The 12,187-nt window shown below is 37.6% G+C and overlaps 1 protein-coding gene across 4 annotated transcripts in view; it reads right to left on the bottom strand.

Moving 5' to 3' along the window:
* NLK (nemo like kinase) overlaps nt 1-12,187 on the bottom strand; it is a 129,320-nt gene that overhangs the window by 40,548 nt on the left and 76,585 nt on the right. The gene's annotated exons all lie outside the window — the stretch shown is intronic.

Raw genomic sequence — 12,187 nt, 5'->3', positions numbered from 1 at the left:
TGGATGTGAGAGTTGGACTGTGAAAGAAGCTGAGCACTGAAGAATTGATGCTTTTGAACTGTGGTGTTGGAGAAGACTCTTGAGAGTCCCTTGGACTGCAAGGAGATCCAACCAGTCCATTCTGAAGGAGATCAGCCTTGGGATTTCTTTGGAAGGAATGATGCTGAAGCTGAAACTCTAGTACTTTGGCCACCTCATGCGAAGAGTTGACTCATTGGAAAAGACTCTGATACTGGGAGGGATTGGGGGCAGGAGGAGAAGGGGACGACAGAGGATGAGATGGCTGGATGGCATCAGTGACTCGATGGACATGAGTCTGAGTGAACTCTGGAAGTTGGTGATGGACGGGGAGGCCTGGCGTGCTGCGATTCATGGGGTCGCATAGTTGGACACGACTGAGCTGAACTGAACCATCTGGGTTCTCTTGCCACCTCTGAGTGATGTATCAGTAAGAGGAAAACTGTTAATTAAACATGTAATTATTAAACCTAGACCAACAATTCAGTGCACTTAACTTTTAATAATGGCATTATATATTATACACAGAGCAAACTGATGTATTAATAAGTAGTACATAAATTGTACTCTGGTTAAAATTCAGATTCATGCCAGTGTGCTACAGGTTTATTAAGTTCCCTGAAGTATTGCTCTCAAATAAATTGAGCTGGTAGCAGGAGACTCAGCTGGTCTATGAAGTGGCTAAAAGCCCCACTGCTTCCCTATATCCTCCAATTAAGGCAGGTCTGATAAATTTAGTGACTTCTGAAACCTCTGGGTCTCTATGTAACACATGTCTCCCTGGTGTCTACCAACCTTAAAAAATAAAGTCAGAACAGTGGAATAGGACAAAAAGATCAAATAAATAGCCCTAAGAGCGTCCCCAAATCCTCACACCTGGATTAAAGAGGCTAATAATCAGAAGGTTAACCAGAAGGTTAAGCAGTTCAAGAGAATGATAATGGGGTTATGAGGCTTTTCAGGGGCTCAAATGAGGTATGGCTTTGTTGTTATTCATTATTACCCTCAAATAGTTGGGAAGGCTGGCAGCATTTCATTCCCCACCAGCTGGGAAGTTTTAGAGGTATATTTATTTTGTAATAGAGGTGGAAAGACTAGATTCTAGCTTTAGTTTTTTGGCGTCACCTGAAACACAGGTGTTTCAAACACACAGGTGTTTCAAAGAGCTGGTGTGAGTAAGTTGTTCCTACTATAGCAACTCTCTTCAAAGCAGAGGGAAAAAAATTCCAACTGTGAGTTGGAACTTGAAACAGTTCTTTTAAAACAATCTCAGGATTTGCACATATACTACTGCTGCTAAGTCATCTGAGTTGTGTCCGACGCTTTGTGACCCTATGGATTGTAGCCCACAAGGCTCCTCTGTCTGTGGAATTTCCCAGGCAAGAATACTGGAGTGGGTTTCCATTTCCTCCTCCAGGGGATCTTCCCCACTCAGGAATTGAACCCACAGCTCCTGCATTGCAGGTGGATTCTTTACCACTGAGCCATGGGGGAAGCCCTAAAATACATAAGGCCAAAGTAATCTTTCTGTAGCCATGAGGGGGCTACTACCAGGAGATGTGACTCCTACTTCAGGGCATCACAGGGGAGTGGTCTTTGTGCAGAGTATTAGTCACTGCACCACCAGGAAGACCCAAGGTGAGTGGTTGTGGGATGATAGGTTGAAGGAGGAAATTATGTCTTTCTAATTAGTAAGAAGAGTTTGGTTAAGGTAATGGAAAAAGTAGTAAGAAAGCTATAATGTAGATGCAGTCTGGATGGAAGGCTTGGAGGTGCCGGCGAGATGTATACAGAATAGATTTTCTGTATACATCCTGAAACAGTGTTTCAAAGATCTGAAAAAAAACTAAATGGCAAAAAAAACTAAAGCTAGAAGAGACCAGGTAAGAGAATACGAGGTACTGAGGTTGACAACCCACACTTCATTAACAGTTAACATTAAAAAAAACACACCTCTCTATAAATGGGCTAGGTAGTTACTGATCAGCCATTACGAAAGTCCATTTGTGATGAGGACTTGCTAATACCATCTGTTCACAGCTGGCTTGGCGCACTTTGCATCACAAAGTCCATAGGAGTTTCTATTGTCTTCCAACTTCACTAAGTTCTACTTCATCTATAAGGCCTTTCCTTACTATTTTTTTGCACTTGTTAAGTACTGTTCTAACTATCTTTCCCAATTTATTCCTCAAAATAACTCTATGGGGTGGTTGTTGCTCATTTGCTCAGTCATGCCCAACTCTTTGCAACCCCATGGATTGCAGCACACCAGGCTTCCCTGTCCTTCTGCATCTCCTGGAGCTTGCTCAAACTCATGTCAATTGAGTCAAGTGATGCCATCCAACCATCTCATCCTCTGTCGTCCCCTTCTCCTCCTGCTTTCAATCTTTCCCAGCATCAGGGTCTTTTCCAATGAGTTGGCTCTTCACATCAGGTGGCCAAAGTATTGGAGCTTCAGTATCAATCCTTCAAATGAACATTCAATATTGATTTCCTTTAGGATTGACTGGTTTGATCTTGCAGTTCAAGGGACTCTGAAGAGTCTTCTCCAATACCACAGCTCAAAAGCATCAATTCTTCGGCACTCAGCCTTCTTTATGGCACTACTAAATATTTTCATTTTATTAACCAGGAAATTGAGGCACAGAGAGGTTAAGTAACTTGTCCAAGAAAACACAAGTAAAAGGCAAAGCTGGGATTCAAATCTAGGTTGTCTGGTTCCATGCTCTTTGCCACTATGATAGATTTTCTATTACCTCAAGCTAGCAAGAATGCTGACAAGGTTGGCCCTGGACTGATCAAAAGATTTTGAAATAAACAGAAGATAGGGAGCTTGTTCCCATTTTATGACATGACAGTCACTGAGGTCAAGATCGCTCTTGTCAGGCAGAACTAACAGATGATGAGAGCATGGTAAGGAGAAGGAGCAGAGAATGGGACTGATTTTAGAGTGCTGTTATTTAGGCTCTAACCGAGAACAGATATTGGAGGAGCCATCAAGGCTTTGAAGGAGAAGAAAGGGAGATACTTGCTTGTCAATTTCCTAATATAATAATCCTGCAATGATGGTCAATTTTCCATAATCCCATGTTTGAGCCTGCCAATCAGTCTATGACTTAGATTGTTTCCACCTCTCAGACAAAAGAGAATAAAGGTAAGAATAAACTCATTACACAGTTCCTAGAGTCAGTAAGAACCAGGGGAGTTTATAAACTATTACAAATAAATGACTGCTATAGATAAAGGTTATGCAAATGTCATAAGAAAGCACTACTATATAAGCACTTTAATAATAGAGAGTTAATCATTCTGGACAGCTCAAGGTGTGCATACGTGTGAAAATCTGTGATGTGGTCTTATGTTAAAAACTACCCTATCAGGTTTCAAAAACTCTCACCATCTAAAGTTCAGAACTACAGTGGGTTGAAATGCCTGCTTAACTGAAGTCTGAGAACACATTTAATGTTCTATGTGCAATGAGCAACTGAGGTTGTGTGAGAAACTATTAATGATGTGTTAAAAGCTTTCCGAAAGCAAAGTAAAGGTATTTAGCTGGTTTAGCTGAGTTGGGAGAATAAAATGGAGAACACAAATTATTTCCTCCAGAATGAATATAGACAGAAAGCTTTGAAAACACAATTTTAATCCCTGACTTCAGATATTAAAACGTGGGCAATTCTTTCTTCCACTTCATACTGGACAAAGACCAACACTAAACCAGATTATAAAAAAGAACTCTTGCAATATTAAATATTAAGTTGGCCAACAATTTAACAACCATTTAAAAAAGAAAAGTCTTCCATCTTCATGCAATATAAGTTAGAACAAATATGAAGATCAGGTGACTTTTCCAAAAGGACACAGTGAATTTTTGGTTTAACAAACTATAGTATGTAGATACTCAAGTTTGGTTCCTAAAGCCAAAGATTCTCTATGAAAAGTCCAAGAATGACAGTTAAAACATGTTTAAACTCATGTTAAGCACTAATTCTGAAATCCTGCCATTCTTGTTGGAAGGAAAATCTTTTAACCATAAATATGTGAGACTTAATAGGTATCATTTTCCTCACATTTTTTTCTTTCAAAATCAGGACCTGTGGCAGATTCATGTCAATGTATGGCAAAAGCAATACAGTATTGTAAAGTAAAATAAAGTAAAAATAAAAATAAATAAATAAATAAAAATAAAAAATAAAAGTTATAAGAGCTAAAAAAAAAAAAAAAAAAAATCAGGTCCACAGAGCGAAATTTCAATTGAGATCTCAGATATGTAATGGCCTCAGAAATAAAAATGAGGGGTATTAAATAGCATGAATAAGGAAAAATCTGGTTTTTGGATATTGTTGATTTCAAACAATGCCTTCCAAGTGAAAGAAAAACAGCAATGCATCACAGAGAAAATTGCTTTCTCGTAACAAATGGTCAGCTCTAAATCTCATCATCTTTTTTGCAACAAAAAGCATGGGCGCCTTTGCAACTAGAAAAAAATTGGTGTGTGCTTCAATTAGAATCACTGACCTTTTCTGAAGCATGCCTGTGCTTCTCTACAGAAATCAATGGAATAAAAGGTCATGGTGTTAAAATGCTTGAATATAACAATCTCTTTCCCAGGCTAAGGCAAATTCCTCTTCTTTTCAAGGTAACTAATTTGTTGTATAGAACGTCAAAAATCAAAAAAATTAAAACCACCTTTAACTCGCAATTTTAAATTGACTAAAAAAAAAGAATCAATTCTACCATATGAAAAAAGAAAAAACAAAAAAAGAAAACTGGAAAGCTGTCATTCTATATCCTGTTCACTGAGTCCTTGTCACAAGCTATAACCACATATGCAATGACAGAAAAAGCATCCTAGAATATGTGATATTATTTCAAACCTCAGTCTTGTCTTTTCAAAGTGCCCTACAGAAGGCAAAGGCAAGTTTCTGTATCTGTCAAATGTTGGTAGTAGAGTCTGGGGTTATTAATCTTTTGTCATCATAGCCCCCCAAAGTAAATAAATGCAGACACACACAAACCCAGACATTAAGAGCAAGGAACAGAAGCAGAATTAATGACCGAAATAGTCACTACTTTTTCTGGACATAATATATATATTTGAGAGAAGAGTCTCTCCCCAAAATGAGAAACATTTTACTTTTCCAAATTTTTTTTTTTTTTTTAATTAATGAAGAGAAGGGACAAATTCTTCAATCCCCACTTAACCCCTTCAGAGGATAAAGATGCACATTATCAGTCGTATAAACTGCCTCATGCTTCTTATTGCCAATGGGTCCTCAAATTAGACCTAGCCACCCTTTCTGAAGGCTTCCCTGGTGGCTCAGATGGTAAAGAATCCACCCACAATGCAGGAGACCTGGCTTCGATCCCTGGGTTGAGAAGATCTTCTGGAAGAGGGCATGGCAATCCACTCCAGTATTTTTGCCTGGAGAATCCCCATGGACAGAGAAGCCTGGTGGGCTGCAGTCCATGGGTTGCAAAGAGTCGGACACGACTGAGCAACTAAGCACACATACCCTTTCGCAATGGGTCTGAAAACCTTACTTCTATGTCCAGACGATCTGGTTTCTAATGTCCTTCACCCAACAGACTTGGAGAGCAACTTACTCCAGTCTGATCTATTGAAAAGGTGCAAGAATGATGTCATTAAAACCTGAGTAGATTGCTATCAGCAGTATAAACCACCACAAACAGCATTCTGAAGGGAGGACAAGCCTCTCAATATGCCAAGCTACAGATGCTTCCTTAATACACCTGCCCAGTGCCACCCATCACAGTGAAATTCATTTTTGGTTGAAGATTTTAAAAAGCTAAGTTATTAAAAGGAATAGGGCAGAGAGGATTCAAAATACACAGAGAACAAAAATCTAGAATAATCTGAGAGGTATATCAAAAGTCTGTTTCTGAGTATTTTCTATGGCAACTGGGAAGAGACAAAAACTAAAACAATGGTCCATTTAAAGGGATTTGCCTCCTCTGTCAAGATATAAGATCTGCTATGTATCAAATTATATTTTAATGAATTTTGGGAAAAAAGATACGAGTACCTTATCCACTTGTTCAGAGTACTTACTTTCTAACATTTATGGAACAAATACTCTATCATGCAATTAGATGTACCACCTTCAGCACTGTTCCATACTGCTATTTCATTAGAATAGCTATACAAAAAGGGTTATATGGACCCACAAATAGAAACCAGAAACCGCCCAAAATTCTGTGAAAAAATATGGAAAATATATCTATCCTGAAGAGAAGTGAAAGTTGCTGTCATGTCCGACTCTTCGTGACCCCATGGAGTATACAGTCCATGGAATTCTCTAGGCCAGAATACTGGAGTGGGTAGCTATTCCCTTCTCCAGACGGTCTTTCCAACCCAGGGATTGAATCCAGGTCTCCCACACTGCAGGCAGATTTTTTTATCAGCTGAGCTATCAGGAAAGCCCCATATCTATCCTACTAATATGCAATTGATCTCATATGAATTGATGTAGGAAAATGTTTTATTCTATGAAAATTTTAAGTTCCAGGTAAGTCCTCCAAACTCTTCTTTTGTGGGAGAGGGATGGAGGGCAGGGAAGTTTTCATACATAAGAAAATGTGGTTAACATCTCTATTGTAAACTTGATTTCTCTGGTATTATAATTATTTCACTATCGTCAATCATCTCTTTTGAACCATGAACTCCTTAAGGGTAACAGCAATTGCCACTATACTTGATACTACCTGCTGGTACCTCTTTCCTGAGGGTAAAGTTCTAAAGTTAAGGCATAAAATGAACACCAAGTATCACACACACAAAAAAAGTCACCTGGGAAGATACCATGTTGGAGACCAACATATCAAACTCTCATTAATTCAACAGTATTGTATTCTCTGGCATTGGAACAGAGTGCTGTTTTCTTTGATTGAACCCCGTATGAAACAGACGGCTTGTGTTAAGGGGTCATGCCACATAAAAGCACCTCTCTTAACACCAGTGTCACACTCAGTTTGGTGAAATGCTCTCACTGTGGGAAGCATATGGGAGCTGAAACTAACTGAGGGTACAGTACATCTTGGTTTCTGTCTCATACTCATTCTGGAAAAGAAGGTAAAAGAGTGGAATTGGGCACAAACTACATTCTCTCTCTTTTAACCATGTTAAATTTAAAAAACTGTGTTGCATATGTTTCAGTTCAAATGCAGGACTGTGACTCCACCGTAAGTTTAAAAACTCACTGTACAGAGAATGAGTGATGCAGAGATTTTGGGTGATTAGCTCAAGGCAGAGTCAAAGGAAAATATCTTTAAACTTCTCACACCTGACTTTGAATTCTGCTTTTTCCACTGCTTATGCGTCAGCATGAAAATAACATTGGAATTTGAGACCTAAAAAAATATATATTCTCATTTTCTAAAGTTTAACAGCAAATGAATTAGGTGTTGACATTTTAAAGATTTAGTTAATTTGGCCATCAAAAAACATGTATAATGGATTTATATGAACAGCATCAACATGATTTGGGTAACATGGTCTCCATTTAAAGAGCTGGTAAGTGGAGGAGTAAGCTGCCTTTTCTCCTACCTTCTCTAGACTATGGCTGGTCCCACTGCTATGCTCAGAAACCTCTTAATTCAGTGGTATTAAGCACATTCACAATGTTATGCAACTATCACCACTTCTGATTCTAGAACTTTCTCAACACCCCAACAGAAACTCTTTGTTAAGTTTACAGAATACACTTCTGATTCTGTCATTCCTCACCACAAAAATCCTTCACTGGATTCTAAAGTGCCTACTGAATAAAGATGAATTTCCTTAGTTCAGCTTTCAAGGCCCTCCATGACTTGGCTCCAACTAGCTTAATTTCTCACTATCCACACATTCTAAACTCTAGTCATTCCCTAGAACATGCTTATACTTACTCCATCCATTTGGAATATCCATCCTCCTCAATGTTACAGATCCAAATCCTTCTCATCCATCAATACTCAACTAAAATGTCTTTTCCTACATGAAATCTTCTTATGTTTTTTTCTGTGTGAGGCAATCTCTTCTTTTAAATCTTCTGACACAATCTACCATACATAATAGTTATTTCTTTAGTTCTTATCTCACCCCACTGACTGGAAGGAGAACATTTTTCTTGAGGGAAAACATTAAGAGGCAGTAGTGAGTTAAGAGCATTCTTGACCCACCAGACCAGTCAACATGGATTCAAATCCCTTGATCAAGTTATCTACCTCTCTGAGCTATAGTTTCTTCATCTTTAAAATGAGAGTGAAGTATTGAGAATAATTTCTGACACACTAAATTTTAAAAAATTAAACAATTCATCAATTTATCTCTATAACCTCCACAGGGATTAGTATTAATACAATGTTAAATATATAACAGTGCTAATGTTTGGCCACATGAATAAATAAAGCTGAGGAGATATTGACTAAGGTGGTTAAAGTTAAGAATTTTGCTGTTCTTGGATTGTTCTACCTAACTTTTCCTCTGTTTTGCCTTTCTAAGTGTCTGTCTTAGGCTTCAGTGCTAAGGAGCCAGAACTGGTGATGGTGGGTAAATGAAAGTTTTTGTTTAAAAACATCAAATGCTTTTCAAGTAATCAGCTTGGAAACTAAAATGGGAAAGAGTGAAAATCAGATCCTCAGTGCTCTCAGGATATGCAGATTTTTTTCTATCACTGTACTTTACAATCTATATTATTTATATGATTGTATCATCCACTAGATTACAAACCTGTTAAGTCAGACACTATCTTATTCAACAAATATCTATTTAGCACCTACTATATGTTAGGTACTGTTCTAAGTGCTGGGAACACCACAGTGAGCAAAACAGAAAAAAAAAATTCCTGGTTCTAGGAACATAGTTGATGCTTATGTTTATAGAATAAATGAAGAGGAAATTTTAACAATATGGAAATCTTCAAAATTCTTAAGATGTAGATTTCCGGTCCTCGCTGGTACTTTTGCTGCAGGAAGAGTGCACTTATATCTGCATTTACACATTTTATTTTGCTTGTTCTTAGCTTTTCACTGGCTCCTAAGGTTCCCTGAGGGTTACAGAGCTCTTTCATAGCACTAGGGAATTACATATTGTGTATATAAAATACAGTCTACTAATACTATCAATTAAACCACTGCATCTGGGAGTAGTTTATTCGACAGTATTACATTACTGCCTACCAAAGACTTTAACTGGCTGAAGTGGATATGTAGGTTTATGACAAGAAATTCCTGTGTAAACACTGCCTGCACAAGCCAAACCTATTATTCAAATAGGGACACTCCAGAAAGTAAAAGGAAAAACTTATTAATACCAGGACATCAGGTAAAATCCAGGAGTCCTGGCAAACTGCAGCACACTGTCATCCCATTAGACTTCTCATTTCTACTGGTTTTAGGCTGTAACTGTCTAGCACGGAAGACTTATACCATGCATATTCTTCTCCATAAAATGTTAAGACTGTGTTTCAAGTTAAAAAATAATTTTTCCTTAATTATTAGAGAATATATTTTTTGGTGGATACATTAGACTTTAAAACTGTGAAAACACAAAAGCTAAAAGATACAGAGGTCAGGGTAGAACTTATTGCTCTTTCCATACCTGATTCATCTGCTGAACTCTGTAGGAAGGTTTGTAAACAGTTATAATCTAGATACTGTCTTTTTAAAAGTTGCATAAGGAGTTATTTAAAGAAGCATGGTCTTTCAAAACCCAAGCTAAATTTTTGGTGGGCACTGATATAGTCATTTTATTACAGTTTTAGTGAAAAACGGATGATTAACTGCAGTGTTCTTGCCTGGAGAATCCCAGGGACGGGGGAGCCTGGTGGGCTGCTGCCTATGGGGTCGCACAGAGTCGGACATGACTGAAGCAACTTAGCAGCAGCAGCAACTGCATGATATACACGTTGACACTTATTGTACACTTGATTACATCAAAATGTTCACAGACCTCAGATATTCTAAAATGATGTTAACTATTCTATTAGCTTTAAAAAGATCTTCTGGTTTAAAATATTGCCTGCTGAAACTTACATATGTACTATAACATCCCAATTTTCTAGTCTTAGAAAAAAGTGTAATGATATGGTACTCTATGTTTAAGATTACTAAAGATTATTTCTTTCCCTTTATACATATTTTTGACTCCATAAATGGGCTCTTTCATCGATGAAATATCAGACATCCATTAGATGCCTAGCAATATATGTATTTAGAACTTACCTAAAACAACAGAGCCTCCAAAATAGTTTCTTCAAAGCACAATTCCAAGATCACATATTTAAAATTCAAAATATATATTCCAAAAGCCTTTAACTTAAAAAAAAAAAAGGCACTGTCTAAAACCATGTTTAATGTATATGCCATGATTCTGAGCTACTACAGAGGGAGCTGCTGGCACAGATGGATAATGTATTACATTGAAATCAAATAGGAACTTGAGATCCTATTAACCATTCAATACTTTTGTGTTTTAGGCAGAAGTTTTCTTATTTTTCAGAGGGAAATCTTTTTTTTTTTTTTGCTTTGGCTACAACAAATTTATTTGTATTAAAAAGCACTGGACATAGAAAATGTTCTATTTAGGATATTAGAAAAATCAGGCAGAGCACAAATGCAACTAACGCATTTCTTACGTTTCCATTTAGCAGCTAAATGTTTCCATTTAGCTGTTCTAAAACAAGTAATTTCAGTATTTTTGTACCCCAAACTTCACCATGTCTTCTTTATTAAAAAAAAGTCTTTATAATCCTGTGGCAGCTTTGGTTTAACTCTTTTTATGTTAACAGGATTTTTTTTTTTTTTTTCCAAATGGCACAACCACTGAAAAGCACCTTTTTTACTGTGCATCCTTCTACATATAGCTAAAAATTGTACAACAGAAAAAAGAATGCCGAGGTTTTAGGTTTGAAGGTTTTTCCATCTGTAGCCAGCTAGTAACTGTGAAAGCACAGGTGTCAATCTTTTAACCTAAAGGTAAATAAAGTAAAACATTTAAGTAAATGGTGTACTAGAGGGTTCCACAAATATTTCATGACAAAGGCTTTTAATACAAACATTCATGAACAATTTTAGGGAAAGGAATTTCATAGAAACATTCTGCTAGCTAATGAAATGGCTGAAATCAGCTACCAACAGCTATTATATCACCTATGCCACCCATGGTTTTAAACCGTAACGGTGCTAAATTTCCATTGCTCTTAAAGTATTTGAAATAATAATGAATCTAGGATCTCCCAGACTCAAATTATGAACAATAAGCATTGAGAATTCCTACCTTATAATAATAAACATTTTAAAGGAATAACAAACCCAAGTATAAAAAATTAATGCCTGATATAAAGAACTGATGCTTGAACTATAAGACAAAACAGACAAGAATATAATGAATTAGCTACGTTTTCAGTGAAGAAAATCTGCAAATACTTGATATTTATTAAAAATACCCATATTCACCAATTATATGAAAACATTCTTTCCCCACAGATGGCCTAAGTGCAATAAAGGGTTAACAGCAGCTCTGGGTTGCCCCAAACTTACACATTCCATAAGTCTTTAGGACTGACTGGCCCCTGAGAAATAACCTTTGAACTCTTGCAATATCCTGCCTCATAAGAATGTCTTAGCATACCTGATGCTTTGGCCACACCAGATGGCTTATGCTAACAATGTGATTTATGGTGAACACCTGTTTTCGTTCACCTGGGCCCCTGGGCCAGCTGTATTAGTTCAACCTCTGGGTGAGAAAGGAGGAGGGCTAGAGACTGAGTAGCTAAGGTCAGTCCTGAAGGCTCCCTGACCTCCAGCAACAACCCTGGACACCAACGCGGAGGTGAGCTTTGCTGGTCGATAGGTGACACTTCACTCCTGTTGCCACACACTTCCGCTGGGAGAATTAAGCACTATCTGTGCAGTCTCACTAGCAGAGCACAACTGGAACTTTGTGTCTGGTTTCTCTTGGACTCTGCCTCATGTAGCTTTCTCCTTAAGATTTCTTGCAGCATGTCGGACTGAACCGGTGTCCCCTGCATTGTCTTTTAACCAATGGACCACCAGAGAAACCCCTAATTGTTTATATACGTTTAAAGAAAAAGTATGTCAGAACCATCTTGCCTGGCCCAAGATCTCATTTCTGAATACTAAGAGGTTTACAAAGACACTCTATCAG

Source organism: Ovis aries, chromosome 11, assembly GCF_016772045.2.
Source record: "Ovis aries strain OAR_USU_Benz2616 breed Rambouillet chromosome 11, ARS-UI_Ramb_v3.0, whole genome shotgun sequence".
Taxonomy (NCBI): domain Eukaryota; kingdom Metazoa; phylum Chordata; class Mammalia; order Artiodactyla; family Bovidae; genus Ovis; species Ovis aries.
This window is presented reverse-complemented; position numbering and strand designations above follow the sequence as displayed.